This window comes from Anoplolepis gracilipes, chromosome 2, assembly GCF_047496725.1.
Source record: "Anoplolepis gracilipes chromosome 2, ASM4749672v1, whole genome shotgun sequence".
Lineage (NCBI taxonomy): Eukaryota > Metazoa > Arthropoda > Insecta > Hymenoptera > Formicidae > Anoplolepis > Anoplolepis gracilipes.
Window position 1 is genome coordinate 16,045,422 of NC_132971.1, and position 19,574 is coordinate 16,064,995.

General features: G+C 32.1%; 1 protein-coding gene across 1 annotated transcript in view; it reads right to left on the reverse strand.

The window, feature by feature from the left end:
• The window catches only part of LOC140676174 (discoidin domain-containing receptor 2), an 81,410-nt gene extending 62,746 nt beyond the window's left edge, over window positions 1-18,664 (reverse strand). Inside the window, exon 1 of the mRNA XM_072910959.1 lies at window positions 18,291-18,664. The gene's annotated coding sequence lies outside the window, so the exon portion shown is untranslated. The remainder of the gene's footprint in view (window positions 1-18,290) is intronic.
• Between the last annotated feature and the right edge of the window lie 910 nt (window positions 18,665-19,574).

Below are 19,574 nucleotides of genomic sequence, written 5' to 3' on the forward strand. Positions count from 1 at the left end.
CTTCACGAGTTTTGCGTGCGTAATTAGTGCGATTGCCATCAGTTGAAATTCGTGTCTCGGCGAAAGAATTCGTGTTGTGATGCCTTTCGATGTGCATGGTAAACTCAGATAAAGTACTAGGTTCAGTGTTGAAAGGTCAACTAACCCGACTAAGCGAAAATATTCGAATGTTCACAAAATTATATTAAAAAATTTCGTGTGTTCACGAAATTATATTAAAAAATTATTAAGATAACTTCTTAAAAAAGCTTGTGCAAAAAGCGTTCAATCATATATATAATAATAATATAAATAAGAATAACTAAACTAGAATATTCAATAATTTATTGGACTCTCCCACAGACCATGCATAAACTTAAATGAAACAAAAATATGTCAGAGCAATGATAACAGTAATTAATCTTACTCGAAAGTCCGTAAGGAATTTCACCAATTATTCCGGGTATTCCGTGGTCATTTTCTCATTATAGAATAACGTGCATGAAATTTGGGAATCTCTGGTACATAGATATTTCTAACCATGATTAATTACGAGAATGAAATTTGGATAGAAAAGACAGGCACAGGAAGGAGGAAACACTGTGAAATTAGAAAGTATATTATTATAATTAAACTATTTTTAAGATATTACACATTTAATGAAACATATTTAACCTTTGTCAGTCACACTTCCCGAGAATCCCGTACCGGTCACACTGGGTGAAATACACCCCAGCGTGTTTGCACGTGTATAAAAAATAGTAGGTGACCTTAAAAAAAAAAAAAAAATATCCTGTTGTAGTTTAAGCCTTCCTTAAAAAGACTGTATAGGTTTAATTTGCAAAAAATTAATTTAACATATGTAAAAAAATTGTTGAAAAAAAAAGTCGGAAAAGTGACTTTTTTCACAAAAACGAATGTAACTTTTTCAATTTTTAAGATATTTCAATTTTTCAAACGGTTTTCTCATCCTCAGATGATGCACTTTTAACTGATTATTGCAGTTTATGCGGATGTTCCAAAAAGTTTATTTTGTTTTTATTTTGAGGTATGAAGGTGCGATTTTTTGCGGAAAAATGGAAAAGACATTTTTATGGAAAAAATAGCAATATATTTGAAGGTCCCAACTATCTGTAGATGGCGACACAAGGCCCATTTCCATTGATTTACTGGGTCGTTTTCGAAGTCAAAAAAACGCTGGGGTGTATTTTACCCAGTGTGACTGTTAAGGGTTAATGGAAGAAGACAATATGTCCCACGTTTAAATAATGACGTATATTATTTCATTTATTGTAATTTTTCGTACATATATTTGTAATGTTTTTACCTCAAGATTAAAAATTCACGAAAAGTTTAGGCAGAGCTTTTTAAGTTCTCACGAAAATATACTATAAAGGATACATAGATAAATAATTATGTAAAGTAACAAAATTTTTGGTACAAATCGATTCACGATTTCATCAAACTTATAAATGCTAGACAAGTAACTGTGATTAAAATAATTTATATGTTATATACACATAAATAGTTGATTATATGAATTATATTTTATGATATTATGAGCGACATTTATATTAATATCATGTCAAATATTTTTTTTCATCTTTGTATCATCGTATTTTTTGTTCTAAATATATCGACATTATATAAGAGAGAAACTGCATATAAATTGACTTTTTTATAGAAGTTATCGAGTCAGTTATCAAACTTTAAAAAGAGTTGCTATCCCCACTTCTCGAGATGTTTGAAATCCATTAGTTTTTTTTGTAATATTTCGGAAAGCCGTACATTCTATTGAAAAAGATATACAAAAGTTTCTATTAAAAAATTCGCTCAACTGTTTTAGAAAGAATTTTGTTTTTGCTAGATATATTATCTCTGCATATATTATCTTTTTAAAGAATATTTGACATTTTTTTGATCATTCTTTTTCTCAATGTAAAATATTATAAATACTATCATTAATCAATATTATGAGTAAAAATCTTATAATATGTTATGATATCTAAAATTTAATCTGCGTTGATTTCATTTTATAATACAATGTTATGAGACAATTCGTTGTTGTTATCTATCTCTAACCACCATTTCTACTCTGCTTTTCCCACGTAATTAATTACAGAAGTAATATTAGTAAGTATATGAACCCGAGTTGTTTGCGTCAGTTGCACAAACATAATCGGCAAAAATCCTCGCGCGAACAACCAAACTATTTTGCTGAGTGCGAGGAAAAAATTTTCTTCGGTTGTGCTTTATATTTAAATACACGTAATACAATTTTTTAATTAATACTTTTTCTTTCTCGTTTTTTTTATATAAACAACAAATATATTCTCGGTAGTAAGGAGTAATCTTTGAACATAACCGGGTGCTAAGCGTAGGATTTTCGATATAGCGCGTTTTCTTAAATTGACCATCGTTCGTATTACAAAACTGACCTATAACTTCAACGGCAAAAACCGCAGATTATACCGTTACGAGGCCATTAATTTTTCCCCGTCCTCCCCGATGTTTTTCTCTCCCTTCTCCTCTCTACCGCACAATTTCCCCGTTTTCAGCCCGGTATAATTAATTTCGGGAATTACTTTGCTAATCGCTAGTATAAACTGTAATAGCACGTGTCAGTGGCATGGCTGTAATCAAGGAAAATATTTATCTTGTAGTAGAAACCTCCATTTCAATTTTGAAAATGGATAATTAGTAAGATATTTTTAATTTGTGCAATATTGTTAGAATATCAGTAAAAGAGTATAAGAGAAAGAATAATGTAAAAGAATATGATATCGTAATCTTTCTGCGTATGTATTTATTAGTATTTCTTTGTTATATTTCATAGACTTTTTATTATGAATTATGTACGTAAGCATGTTCTATATAGAATGAAATATTCTGCGAAATATCGATAGATACATTGTATTATGTTTATGGAAAAAGATGGAAATAATATTAAAAAGTTCCCATTTGTGTGTGTGTGTATTATGTTGATATCGAATAAATATGTGGACTTCTCAGAAATTAAACTAATCAATTCCTCTTTTTGTTAATACTAAAATAATTGATGTATTTTATCATTAAGATTAAAAAATTTACAAAAAGTAGAATTTATCGGTCTTGTTCTCGAGAGGCTCATATGTTAATCGATAATTATCATCGCGCTAATAGTACTTGCATCAAAAAGTAGAATTTTCAGAGTAATAATCAAGGTGCCTTGCAGGTCAGGCGCCTTATGTCTTACGAGATTACGATTGAGAGAGGAATGCGAGTCCGTGGAGTTTTCTCAGAGGAGATAAGTATTTTCGCGCATTTTTCTCGCAGTATCGCTCTGAAAGTACCGACTTTGAAAGTATTTTCCTCCATGGTAGTAATGAACATTACGTCTTTGCAGACGTCATTATGGGTCTACGAGATTAAAACCGAGGAAGAAAAGGCGGTATACGCCGGTGTTGAGGCGGAAGGGTCCGCATGGTTCGGCGCTCGCCAGTGCCATTAGTTCACGTCAGAAGCCGCGTAATTCGTACAAAGTATCCCGTTATGACTATTTACTTTTCTCCACGCACTTTTCCAGCGTTTCCACGTCCATGCGCGAATGATTAATCTCATAGGAGTTATGCGCCTTTAAATATGAATCTCAATTTGTGCCCGTCACTTACAGAGGCTTAATCGTTTGAAATTTAGTCGGATAAATGATCAGCGGCAAAATCAAGACGAAAACAAAAATCTTCAGTAAATAATTAGTGTCATATATATATAATAAAATTCTCTTTTTAATTTGTACAATGTGATTAAGTTCTTCTATTATTATCTCATTATGCATAAAAAAGTTATTATATAATATTTTAAATTAAAAATAAAATATTCAATAATGTGTTGTAATGACTTATTAAATAATTTAAAAATAAAACGTAATTAATAATAATGTAACATTAATGAGACATTTAATTAAAAATTTTTATTTGATAGGATATATATATATATATATATATATATATTCAGTCGAACTTTGCTAGCTCGTTAGCTAGCTTTGTTATCTCAAAAACCTCTACAAGTTGAAGAAAAATAAGCTTAACTCAAAGTATTTTTTGAGCATATCAGCTATCTTAGTTTACTTTACAATTCAAATTATTTCAAGATATAGAGGTCAATATTATGAATTGACCTTTATATTTCAAAGTTTGATCAATAAAACCTCTATAACTCGAAGTAAAAAGAGTCTGCATCAGCTTCTTTCTCTTTCTTTTTTTCGCATCTTTATAATTCGAAACATTCGATAACTTGAATTATTTTCTGTTGCCTTAAGATTCGAATTAGCGAGGTTTGACCATACACATATATATATATATAATATTTTATTCTGTTATATCTGCGTAATTAATCCGATGTATCATGTAGCCGCAAATGTACGAGCTCATATTTTCTTTGTATTTTCCAAGTAATTATCATACAATAACGTTATATTATATGTATGTAATTATAAATGCAAATTATTATGAAAAATCAAATCGTATAAAATACGTTTCGAACTTACACTGTAAAGATATCATTATTTTCGCTTATACTAATATTGTAGGATTATTTGTAAAAATATCGTAATATATAATTATGTATTAATCCGTTGTGTAATGCTGTTACGTAAACACGAGGAAATTTACGTTTCCCGAGAAATCCATGCAAACGAGAAACCTCGGCAATCGATCGTTATCACGCCAGTGGAGCCTGAGTTAGTCGAAAGACGATCGGCGAACAAATTTCGCGGTGACTAGCGCGGTTGAAATCGAGTTTAAAGTTTCGACGAGTAGTCCCACGGATGTTAAGTACGTCTAACTGGCGCTTAACTCCCGGAAGGCGCGACGGCTCTTCCTTCCGTCAGATTAGAGCTGCTATGAAACATCGAATTAGTACTCCGTCAGTTTCCGTGTTACCTAACCCGCATGTGATAAATATTTCGTATAAGCTTCCTTGTTGTTAGTCGCTATTTTTGTCATAAATTCTGTGAGTGAAAAGTTATTTGAAACACGCGTTTGTTATATGTTGTTTGTGCCAAGGATTTTAATCAAATTTTGAAATTGTAAAATCAAATTTATATAAGAAAAAGAAACGTGTGTTTTTTTTAATTTTGAATACTATTAATTATTATATATAATCACTGAAATCACTTGTCTTTAAACCATTGAATTTTTACATAATCTTTATTATCTTGGCATATAATTTTGGCTTTGGTTCAATTAATAAAACATGAAAGTGTGTCGCATTGAAAGTTTGAACTATGAAAAATTGTATCAATATTGTCATTAACTTTCAAGTAAATTTTTTTTTGTAAAATGTACTCTATTATTACAAAGTATATATATATTGTATATATATGGACACATTTCTGTGATATCTTATTTTGCATATACTCAAACATTCAGTTGCAGAATTATTTTTATCCGCGATCGTATAAAATAATTGGGCGCGAGATGGACAAATATAAATTTAAAGTTTTTATCATCGCCGCTTCGTTATCAAATTAATATAGTTGAAATTACACAATTTTAGACTGTTAGCCTCCTATTTCTACACTGGCAATAATTTTCCATTTATCAACGATATATATATATATATATATATATATATATATATATATATATATATATAATATACTACGTATAATAATGTATAAGTGCACTCATACATAACATATAAAATTATAAATATTTAATATTATAAAAAATTAAATAATATCAACTATACACACGTACATATGTATGTGTGTGTGTGTGTGTGTGTGTGTGTGTGTGTGCGCGCGTGTGTGTATGTGTATTTAAATATAATTATCTCAATTTTTTTCATGTCTAATGAAATTCAAATTAACACATTACAGATTATTATTTATTATAAACTGCTATTGAAACTTTCACACATTAATTCGTTTGCTAATGTATGAATTATAATTAATTATTTAAGGTCTGTTAAATTGCTTATGAACTTCAAATAAGCTGCCTTTCTACTCGTAGTATATTATTCATTTTGCATTATATATCGTTTAGTTTACACACAGTACCCACACACACACACACACACACACACACACACACACACACACACACACACACACACACACACACAGAGAGAGAGAGAGAGAGAGAGAGAGGGGGGGGGGAATATATAAAAAAATAGATGTATATTATATAAAAAAAGATTGATATGTTAAAAATAATACAACAGAAAATACATTAAATATAAGATTTTATTTATATAATCAAAGACTGATTGTGAGTCAGAGTCATTTATTAAATTTCAAATTAATAGAAATTATCAACAACTTGACAAAATATTATCTTCTTTCTCTCTAAATTATTTAAGAAATCATTTAAAACATATAAATATTTCTAAAAGAAATAAATATCATATATAAATTAAATATTTATAAAATTATGTTTACATGTTACGTAATAATCGATTAAGCACGTGACTGATTTTGTTTTAAGGTTATTTTATGACAAATTCTGCATTTAATTTTTCTGTCGTATCTCTATTATACATATTATATTACATTTGTGTAATATTGTATGTGTATTATGGCAGCATAACTGTGTGTGATATAAATTTCCTTTTTCCTTTTGCTCTTTTTTCATTTTTGAGAAGGAATTCGAGAAAATTTATATCACCTCTGTAATACTACGGGCGGCAGCTCGTGTCAGGCCACTGGTTGGGGGAATTTCGTTATTGCATATTATTACATTTTCTCGGATACTAGCGGTACATCGAATTTAAAGTTTGGAGAACTTCTCCAAATGCTAAATTCGCCTAAAGTACCGCTTGAACTTCTGTAAGAGGTGCGACACTTCTCGTCATCGTCCATGTCGGATTAAACGACGTTGCGAGACATCAAATTACCTTCGTGTTACTTTTCGCAACAGGGATAATCCACAACGCTCGTGCACGCCAGAGAAAGAATATACGCGCCTGCACGTATAGACGCGGATTAGCATCCATTGTCCGTCCAGTTTGCATCCGTCAAAAACGCACAACGGGCGCTCAAATCTGTGTTCCTTTCCAGCCAATTAGACTGTTCAATTTTTTCTGCAAAATTTATTGGAGTTTATGAATTTATCCTGCGTGAAGTAGGATTTTGTTTTTGTCAATAACAAATAAAAGAGAAGTTTAAAAAGCGCACGAATTTTACGACATCTATTTTATGTGTATTTTGGCACTTTAAAAAGATGACATTTCAATGCACTGATTACTTGCTTTCTTTCTCGACTAATACAATAAGGTCGCTTTTAGAGGGAAGGTTTTATTAAAAAAAAAAAACATCTGTCTTGGCTTCTTGAAACGTAAAATCGTAAATATTTTTCTATAAAGCAATATTTGTTCGAAGTACGGTTCTCTCGGAACAATTGTTGTTCTGCGAGCTCGATAAGCTATTCCATATTCGAGTACGATTTTGCTGAATATCGATCGAGCCTTGAATGGTGGGTTAAGGTAAAACGGGTTTCGACACGCTCTTAAATCGATTATTTGAATTATTCAATCTAAAGAAATATTTTTAAATTAATATATATAATTTTAGTTTTTTATATAAAAAAAACTACGATAAGTATTTTTCTTAATTACATTAAGTATACACAATGACAAGTTTCTTTCTTTCTTTTTGCTGTTTGCACGACGATTGTATCATGGGTTCGCTTCTTTTGATGATAAATTTAAATATTGAAATAATATACAAGCTCTCTCATATAGTCAAAATAAACGAAAAATTTTGTGTGTACTTTAAACATACGGATATAATACCTCACTGCCAAGACCGGATAAAAATTTTTATATAGCATATGCATATCTATATATATATATATATCCTCCCTTTTGTATTATACTACATAAAAGATACATAAAACTGTCTAGGTGACGTATGACATTTGATAGTATTTATATATCCTGATTGCCATCAGGGTTTTGTATTAGAGTGCATCTCACCCAGGCACGAAGTCCGGCCGAAGAATTTCATTCAACGTTTCCGATTGTCAGTTCGATTGCAATAGATCGTATCCGACTATCGTGATTCTTTAGCCTCGGCATTGGATATTGATGCCGATAAGGCAACTGCAGATTTCGTGCCGCGGCGTGATTGCCCGAGGATATCGGATCCATCTTTTTCGGGCGTGAAGAACTTGGAGGAGCAACCGAGGCTTTTATTCCACATATATGGAACGTTTCGCACGAGATTTTAGAACCTGCTTCAGAAATGTCTCGGGAGAATCATATATGTAACATCGAAGACGTTTCACTTTACCAAGGTCGCTTGGTACTATCTCATTTTACGTTACCGATATCGAGTTGCTAATTAGCTAATTTCCCGCTAATCACTGAGTTTTAGCTCCGAACATTCAGATACTATATCTATTCTTTGAAAATGTTACTAATTAAAGCAGTGGCAAGCAAGAGTCTACCGAAGATCAATGAATATTTCACTGATTTTCAGTGAGAGCACTTATATTTTCTTACGTATGAGTGTTTCATTGATTTTATAACAGTAAGCTTTTACTGAAAATTACTATTTGCAGTGATTATCAGTGGTAATACACTGATTTCATTTAAGAAAGTACACATATGATACGACAAAAATTCAAATTATTATCTAAATCTACAATAATTCAACATATACCAAATTTTTATCACTATATTTGCCGATATAGTTAATTTTGGGAATAGTAAATGAATTGTTTCTTATTTGCCATGGCGTTTTCTATTTTGTTAAGTAACCGCTATTTTTGATGATTACTTATCCTGTTACTTAAGAAAGCTCTCTAATAAGATTCTGACTTGAAAGAGAACTCTTGATACAAACGATTCATAAGATGTGCAGAAACTTTCTGTTTGCAAAAGCGCATTATATTAATAGTCTAAAGATCTGTCTTAAGGAAGAGATCGAAAAGCTGAAGCAAAATACTAAATAAGCATTCAGTGGAAAATCACGATCTCTATAAACTTTACGCAAATGGCGCTAATAGCGGCAATAATAAAATATTTCTATCTCCGTAAATTAAATTCGATTAATATAGAAAAAACCAATTAGAAAATTTAATTGCATTAGCAAAAAATAATATTTCTGCAGTTTTATATTGTAGGAAGAAGTTTGATTTAAGATAAAATTTTGCAAAAGCGCAAGAAAGTCTTGTATAATTCATATGATACATTTACTCTTTACTTTCTTTTTTCTTGTTTTTCGGCCGATTATGTATTTCAGGTATAGATTTTATCTCTCTACGCCAACCGAAATAATTATTTTGCACTCGTAACTAAAATTAAATCGGCTTCGGTATTTAGTTAATGCAGATTCATGTCCGCCGATTTCCGCGGCTGCGTGAGCGTTTTTGCCGGCGTAGCGTATTCTAAATTGCTAATAAAATTAAGTTCCGCCGACCAATACTTTCGCGTCAGCCGTGAAATATTTCCTTGCGCCGAGTTTCCAGCGGGGATGGGAAAAAGGGGCATTAGCGTTGCGCGATTCACTGATATGATTCAAGCATTTTTCAGCACAAGGAATATCGAGTTAAATTTAATGCAATTTCACGTTACATTATTCCGATAATCTTATCGTGCGTCATTGCCCATTAAACTTATGAGGAAGGCCTTTATCCTTTGCTCATCCACCTCGCACCGACTAATTAATTTATTACGTTATAGCCGGTAGCTGAGAATTATTTATATAATATCATTACCCTGTATAAATATGTGCTATCGATCGTAACGTTATCATTACGAAAATTTTTATTACATAATATAGGGACCTTTTTATATTATTATATTTATTTTAAATATTTTTTTCTATCCATCGAAAAAAAATATATATATATACTCGAGAAACTAACAAAAATAAAAATGTAGTTTTATTTCGATATTTTTAATTAAAAATATTAATCCAAACGAAAAGAAGAAATATTAGACTACTATATATAGTGCCGAATATAACTGCTTGTTATGAATATTTAATGTGAATATTTCTGCGTGAAATATTTTGTACAGTAAATCAGAAATTGTTTTATATGAGTTAAATTCTGCACTGTTTATGTGGGATATAAGTAATCTACTAGATACTAGATACATCTTTAAGCTTCATGGTTTATTTAATTTTTTAATATTAAAATATATTAAATATGTTTAAAAAATGAAATTAAATTAATGTAAATTGCTTCGTGAAATAATATTATCGCTTATAAAACATCCGTCAAATTACAAACTCACAAATGTAGAACTGTCATTTTCAATCAAGTCATAGTATTCAATATGCAAACTTCTTCAAATAGATACTTTTTTGTCTTCTATATATAGGTATTTTTCTTTTCTATATAAGTTTATATACTCTATATATATCTACGAATAAAGCCAAGCCGTTCATACACAAAATACTAGTGTTGGACGTTGGTCGGATCAGATTGACGTGTATTCATAAGTCAATGTACGCCAGCAATAGAAGAAAATGAACTTTCATGACACTTTCATTAATGTCTTGTTTCAAAGTAAACGCACGGTTGTATCTACGTGCTAGAAAGCAATTTAGTCGAACCATTCTACACCTAATTGAAAACAGACAGTGTTAAAAAAACAAATACCGCTAGGTAAGACGAGTGAAATGCTCGCAAAAAATTTTACATTATATATATATTCTATCTTAAATAGTTCAAGTTTCATAGTTGAGTGTTTCTATTTAAGTCTTTTATTAGAGTATTATAAATTCATATATATTAATAAATAATAAATAGTAAATAAAATATTTTAAATAAAAAGTAATAGTATTATATTTATATTATAAAAATTAATAATATAGTATATAAAAGAATTAATAAAAATTTACTTAAAGTTAATAAAATTTATTTAAGATTAATAAAATTTTTTCACCAAGAAAAATAATGCTAAAAATTATTTATATATTTTTTGTAATTAATTTAGAAAGATTAAAATTATATTTTAAATTAAAAGTATATCGTCTGTTTAATATTGTATCACACAAAGGTTTGTTATCATTGAATCTTATAAAATAAAGATTTAAATTTATACATAAAATACAGATTTTAACTTTGACTGTGTGTTTGGAAATCAGGAAATCTAGTGATTGCTCTTTTAATTGTTACGTGGTATAAGAACCTTAACGTATAATAGACACTCGGATATCGTGAGCAGTCTAACGACCGAGGTGAGTCGACAAGGAGAGAACTTTAGTACTCTTGAGTGAGCTTCGAAGTCGGTTTTAAGCCGTTATTAAAGAACGCGTATTATCGACGACCGAATAGTATTTGACCACTCAGGAAGATTTATCCTAACAATAAGACAGAAGATCGACAAAAGTTTATTTGAAACAGTATAAATATGTATACATATATATTGTAAGAGTATTTTATTAAATATGATATTTTTCACGAATACGCTAAAATATTATGTTATATTAGAAGTAAAAGATTGTATTCACATGTGTGTGTGTGTGTATACATACATATATGTACGTAAGTGAAGAACTTTAAAATGTTATAATTTTTGAACAACGTTGTTGATATAAATGGATATAACGGATTTTAACAAGAGTAGGAAAATTCAACTCTCTACATCGCTTTTAAAATAAATAACTTATATAAACACAGAACAGAGGCAGAATACCCACTTGATAAAATTTTGCCTGTTAAAAATAATCGTGAGTGATATCGCGTATTTTTCTGCTTATACAGGTAACTCTGCATAACAGTTATGTGAAATTTGACATATATATTAAATATAACGGAAGCTTGAGTCGCGTAGATTTTGCGCGTCGGCGTGCGAATTCGCGGATCGTTTTGCGGTTGCAAGGTGCCATTGCGATTTCCGACATAAGTGGATATCGAGATAACGTCGAACGACTTTAACGAGGCAGAAGATCGCCGGCCCGAAGTACGGAAGTTCGACATTCTCGAGCGAGCTCGAAGCCTGTCTTAAGCCCCTATTACTCGATTCGCCCTATACGGAGCTTCCAACTCTACTTATGCGGAAAGTGGAGCACGAGTTGATTTCATGTAATAGAAGCTTGTCTTATCACATGTATACGATACTCGGCAGTTGTCCGTTCGAATTGTCACGATTATTATGTTTCGCATTATGTCGCCGGTTATTGTCTCGCGTAAGATCACGAGACGATCTAAGATTCACTGTATAACAAGCGCTTGTTATAATTCTCGTATAAAGGCGACGCATCAACTGGTTTACAACAAATGTAATGAGGGTACATTACGTAGGAAACAATGTAGATAAGAGACTTGTGACTAATTTTGCAGCTCATTTTATTAGACCATCGCGCTCTGATCTATAAGATCTAAAGAGAATGATACTCTAGTATCGTGGAACGGCTTTAAGGCAGACGCGAACACTTCTAGTTCGCAAGCTTGGAAGTTTAACAACCTCGACGCCGGCTTCTAGCGGATCTTAAACCCTTATTACAGTACACGTACATCGATAAGACAGTTTTCGAAAGTCTGACCTCTAGAACAAAGGCTTTATCTGCTGGGCGCAGAGCAAGTTAAACGTAGATCCATCTATCTAGCCATAATCTTGCTGGCCAAACTCGCCTTTGCATACCGTACACTGTATCCGCTTAACAAATTATTGTTGTTATTACATTTGTGACACGTAAAAATTTTTGAAAATTAAATTTAATGTTTTGCATGAAATATGAAAGAAGAATTAGAAGGTTGAAATAAGAAATAGAATCAACTCTACAAGCTATTTAATTTTAACTAATTTACAGTGAAATAAATGAACAAAAAAAGATCAGATAATTTCTCACAGAAAATGCGATTTTCTTTGAGAAATTATTTAATCATAAAAATAACTAAATTATTTAATATGCAAAATGGGCACGTAACATAGTACGACAGTATTTTGAAAGACATTGGTATATAATGAATTTATTGATGATATAACGAGCAATAAGAGGAGTTTGTTAATTTTTAGCGATTTAATCTCCTCGGATTAAACTTCTGCTGAGAACTAAGAAAATAGCAACGAATAGACCGAAAATGAAAACTAACAAGGGATAGCCGTACGTGTCGCGAATAATGGAAAAGCTTGAACTGCTTGTTGCCTCGAAGCGCACTAATGACTTGAGAGTTGGGATAGAAAGACTAATCATCGTCGAGCCATTGATCGATGGATAAGGAAGTAATATGGACGGAAATAGAGAATCGACATCGTTATCAACTACGGAAGAAAACATTTCCTATTAATCATACGCGTTGGAAATGTCAAGCTATTTAAAATTTAATCATCTTTATTCGTATACGAATAGTCTCTTATTGTTAGTTGCATTAAATGTAATGGGTGGTATGTTTACCTTTGCCATGCTCTATATTTAAATAGGATCGTAGTTTTAATGGCTCATAATAACATAAACAATTATATTTTTCTTAAACAATGAAATTAAAATTTCGGTAGTTGTTTAACTACGCAACTTTTTAACAACTCTAATTCGATTATGATTAAAATAACAACTAATTTAAAAAAAAATAATGTATGTAAGATTTAGATTATTATTGTTTTTCTGTTTTTCCTTTCTCTCTTATTTTCTTCTATTTGTTATATTTATATATATTATTAATAATTTAAATGTTTAATCTTATTTAAGGCATTAATTACAACATATTCCTATTAACAGCAAAATCGACCTATAACACATACATGTTACAGAACTTTTGTATAATGAAAATAATAATTAACTCGTGATCGGTGTATTAAAAGGCAATATTAATAATTAGGGAACGCAATGTTCCGCGTATTATGTTAGTAAGCACAATACCTGGATATTTACGCTCAAACGAAATGAACTGCACTAGTTATCGTTGTAGTTAGGGAACGTGTTTGTTAGACTAGCAGAGCATACGAATCACGCCCGGTCAGTATTTATTTACGCAGTTATTTACACAATCGTGAGCTCTTGTGTAATCTTTCTTGTTGATTGTTGTTTTAGTAAAATTAAAAGGCGCCCGGTAATTATGTGAATAAAATGATGGCAAATGGAATTCGACAAAATTTATTTCGTTATATCGATTGCAGTCAACTGACAAAATTTCATTGCTGTCTTGCCGATATTGAATTTTATTTACGGGGACAATAAATTTCACGTGCCTTGTCAGAAATGATCGCAGACATTGTAAATCGATGAACGCAACAGATGGCAACAGTAGATTTCTGCAAAACTGCATTGGCACGTGCACAAAATTTACTTTATGTGTGAGTATAACACTTTGAAGAAATAATTAAATAACAGCGAGATAAACTGTCATGTCGTAATCAATATGTTTAAATGCCTGAAATTATCGGATAACTTTGCTTTTTCAATCCGTCAATGATGAATATAAGGAAAATACAACAAATGCTAATTTTGTTTGGCTTGCAAATGTGCTTGCGTTTGCAAACATTTTCATAATTGCAAATTAATTAAAAAAAAGAAAAAGTAAATATCGCGGATAGAACTGTGCATAATAATAAGACAATTATTGTATTTCCGAGTATTGTATCTTTCAATTTTTCGATTAATGCCTATAGCAAACAATATCCGGATAATTGGCAGATTATGGTTACATCGATAAAATGCGCAATATGTGCGATAAAACACACATCATACCGTATAATTGTTGAATTGCATTTTTCACAATGATATCTATGTATATCCGCAAAAAAGAGGAAATGTTTACGTATAACGAAAAAAAAAAGAAAAAACAATTTTGCACGTTTCCTCATATGCGAAATGTAGGTATTTATGCAGGAAAATATGAATAAACGTGTAGCAACACATGACCTAGTTTTTTTAAAGCAATTCCGCTGTACGGGGCATTATGTTATCGCTATATCCTCGTATAACGCAACTCTGACAGTTACGTGTTAAAATAAATTCAGTTTAAAACTCAATATAAAACTATGCAATCAGTCCCAAATGTATGATGTATCTATATATATACATATATATATATATATACATAAAAACAGAATAACAGACGTATAAATCGATCATTTAATTGTATAACCCAACACCATTTTATTATATGTAATTAAATAATTTGATAAAACATACTTTATGTGTTAACACAAAAGTTAACACACGATCTTCTTAATAGCATTGCATTCTAATTCGTTAAATATACCGTCAATCAATTCACGACAATACATGACAGTAAATTGCATTTGAAACAAGCTTCGAAACTTTGTGCATTCCGTGACGTGACATTGGCATTAAACGCCATTGATGTGTGCACCGTCATTTATATAGGCGCGACTACGTAGATACTTTAGGAACTACGTTGCTGACTCTGTGACACGGATTGAAACGCTATTTGCCGCGGTAGACGGTGTCCTCGAAACACCGCTTTAAAGTTTTGCTCGCGGCTAAAGTAAATTTCGCGTGTCCCAAGAGCGGCGCCAACTACGACTGGGGGATGTTCAGCAATGAGTAAGCGATGCGTGAAGCTACGCCGTACAGGCGTCGCGCCCGGGAGCAACCCCTATTTGTATTACCGTACCGCACAGCCATAGCGCATACCGCATACTGAGCCCAGACATATGTACAGTCACGAGTGTACAAATGTCGCAATCTAATATCGCGTTCAAGTCCAACCTGTTTCGGAAGTGGCTTTTATTCTTTGCGACGCAAACGCGACATCTTGATCGCTCACACCCCTTGGTTTATCTAAGATATACTATCGAGATTAAAAAAAAAATGCGTTCTCATTATTATATTGAGTAAAATTGTAATCACGCAGTTTTTGTTTGTATTATCTTCGCGGTATTTTGGTGTTAAATAATTTATGCGAGAAAAGAATCGTTATATATATATACACGCGAATGAACGATACGATGGAAGTCCGCAGCTTTTAATCGTAACTGCTGGCTTAACCATCCAGCGAATTCGTCGACATATCCGACACTGAAACCGTTTCCATGTAATCCTCGAAACTCCGCATTCCCCTCTCGTCTCTTCCCTTCGGTTATTCTATATGCACGTCCGATTACCTTCTATCGCTCAATGCTAGTTATTTTCTGCTTACGTTTATTCATCTGGATATTTTTCCCCTTTTTAAAATAAATTGCAAAATCTCAAGATTTGTTTCGTTGATGAAAGACTTTCCTGAATTTATATTTCGCGACACTAACAAGGTCGATTTCATTATCGAAGTTGATGAAGCTCTACTTGAATTAATATTGATTGAAACGCGGAAACGATCCCACTGGAAGCGAAAGAATCTTCATAAGAGAGCTAATTATGTGCGTAATTAATACGCGTGCTGTTGAATTTTAAATGAATATTAGCACGTATATTCGTTGCATTTATGAGAATTGTAACAGATCCGCAACAGTTGGCAATTTTAATTATCCCTTTGCATGATATATCATTAAATTCTCGATGTTATAAATAAACTTTAATTTAGTATTTTGAGATTTAATATAATACATGCATTACTGTTAGACTAAATATACGTCAAATCTGAATTATGTTTTTATTAATTAGCATATCACTTTATGTTGTGGGTCATAATAATATATTTCAAATGTATGTAGAATAATAAATTAAAATCTCAAAACTCTATCCATACTTTTTCTATAAAAAGTTTAAAGTCAATTTTTTTCTTATGAAAAAGATCAAAATGTGGATAGTTTTAAGTTAAACAATTGAAAATAATAAAAGCTTTTCGAGAAATAAACTTCACGTAGAAGTAAATTTTGTATTGAACTTCAGGCAAACTTTATTTAGACAGATTTTTCATTTTAGAATTTTATTACAAAAGATATTTAATACGTTAAAATTGTTGAAGTTGATAAATAATAATAACGTTTTTTGATTAAGAAAAAAATCAATTCTAAATTGATTGAAAAATCTATAGATAAAAGACGCGGTTTGCTAGGTCTAAAACAAGTTGTCATTACATAACTCGTTTAATATCTCGGAGAAAGAAATTGTAATGTTTGAAACGCACATTGTCAGGTCGACACGAAACAGAACATATATGTATCGTAACTTTGCTAACCGATGCGCGCAACCCTCGTCGAAATACAGACTGATAGGTGAACGCGTGCACAGCAGAATAGAACCGTATTTCCACAACAGATTGCTCCGTTGGATCCTTACATGCGAAATTCAGAATAGCGATCAATGAGCGGGCACGAGGGGGTCTGGCTCAAAGCGCGACTGGCATCGAAGGGAGAGAGTGGGTGGAAGAGACTGAAAAGGGGAGAGGGGGACGGGTGGCTGAAGGTTGGCCGCGGCATTCAACGGGGCTAACTCTATCCTGGCAAATTACATTTCCATCCCGCTACGTGATAGGTGCAGCAAACATGCCCGTCAACGTCCGACCGAGTTTCTCGCTGATTAGTTACACTCGACGTGGATTATATTTCCGAAGCAATTAATTAACAAAGTTCCGGCGGATCGTGTATGTCCGTGCACGTATGACCGTATCCGTAAAGAAACGCGTGCAGGGGTCGCGATTAAGAAGGGAGAAAGTGCAAAGAGAGAATAAGAAAAATAGAGAGAGAGAGAGAGAAAGAGAGAGAATGTTGAAATATATATATATACGAGGGTAATAGAGGAATGAAATTTCTTGCGGTAGAACGCGCGAGAGAAACCACCACGGACAGACTTGGGATATTACCGGTTCGCCCTAATGGAAACTGTCACTGAGATATCCACGGTAAAGCCGACCAATGGCTGACCAATCGCACATTCGACTACTTGCGACGGATACTGCTTCATATAAACGATGTGGTAATCTTTCTTCTTCTATTAATAATTATTATTTTAATCATTCTTTATATTTATATATATAATATATATATATATATGTATATATATATATATATATATATATATATATATATAAACTAATGCGCGCATAGTATATTTATTTATTTTATTTTATTTGAATTTTTTAAAATTTTTTCAAGGTTATAATGTTATACAGAGCTTATTTTATTTAAAAGAAAAAGAAAAGATCCTATCTAGATATGATAGAGTAAGAATCAAAGCGCATATATAAATCTACGAGTACTGTACGTATCAAAGTTTTCAGATAGTTTAACGTTTGTATGATAAAATGCAAAGCTGGAATAAAATTTTGTTAAAATTGACATGCATTTGTGTGTGATATATGTAACACACTCGTAGCGATATCAATTGTCCTTGTGACACAGGTTTATTTACTTTTACGTACCGAGTCACGAAAGCGTAATTTGACATTTTTTTTTAAATATCGTTTCTTACAAATATGCCACATTCTTCACGCATTTAAAATTTTAAGAGATTTTTATCAATTTTTACTCACCGAATTAGCAGTTCTGCCGGAGTAAAAACGGAATGTTGTTATTCCTTTGCGATGGCGCGTTGCACATCCGATCGCCTCAAGATTGCTCCCGAAAGATGATGCAACAGCGAAACATCTGATTGCAAAGATTTATCGTTGACACGACATCAGTTCTCATCTCATATCCACCTTATCTTCCAATTTCTCTCTCTCTCTCTCTCTCTCTCTCGAAACCGTCCTAATTGGTACACCGGACACGCGTCATCGATTGAGATTCTCGCTTTCTTTCTTTCGATATTTTTCGAAACTCGCGTGATACGAACATGCGAGGAGCAAATATAGGGCTAAAAGAGTGAGAGGAAAGGAAAAGGAAGAAGCGATGTTATACACGCGGTTGCCAGTCGCAGACTGAACTCGCGATCCGCGAGGAGCATCGATTTCGATGGAGGGGGAAGGAATACGGGCGGGAGGAGAGGGGAGAACACTGGAACGTAGTAGGGACGGACGGCTTGGCATGAGAGCAGGTGAATCGAAGAACGGGAAGATCAACAAGGAAGAAAGAGAGAGAGAGAGAAAGAGAGAGAGGGGGAGAGGGAAAGAGAGAGAGAGAGAGAGAGAGAGAGAGAGAGAGAGAGAGAAAGAGAGAGAGGGAGAGAGAAACGAACAGTCAGCCTATATCACGCTAAAGCGAATGGGCTGACGCTTACATCCAGTGACTACTCCGAGTAGTAAAGTGCTAAGGCCAAGCTGGCCTGCCGGCTATGTCGAAGCGGAAAAAGGTAACAGTCGCATGAGTGATTCGGTCGCGTGGCTATATCAAATACGCACAACAGCCACTCATTAAGAGCGTTCCGCGATACAAGAAAATATACTCGTAATTTTCTTTTATTTGATATCGATTTCGATTTTAGAATGATAAATGTAATCCAGGTATTGCGCCTATACCATATTTTATGGATTTGTAATTTCTTTGCTTTACAATTATTCAGTATTATCGTACTATTTTCGAAGTATTGTGAAGATATATTTGAGAAATAAATTGTTTTTTATTATTTTTACTTATCTAACTAAAACGAAATTTACATTGATTAAGAAAATATATGTGTATAAATTACTATTGATTTTTTCTTGTTTATTAAAATGTAAAAATTTATGTAATTATGCAAAAACTTGAAATTGAATTTTGTATAAATCATATATTCTATTATTTGTTTTATTATTTAGTTTTATTATGATTAAATAAATTGTGTGGTTTATATTAATATTTATCATAAATATAAAAAAACCACTGTAATACAGTAAATG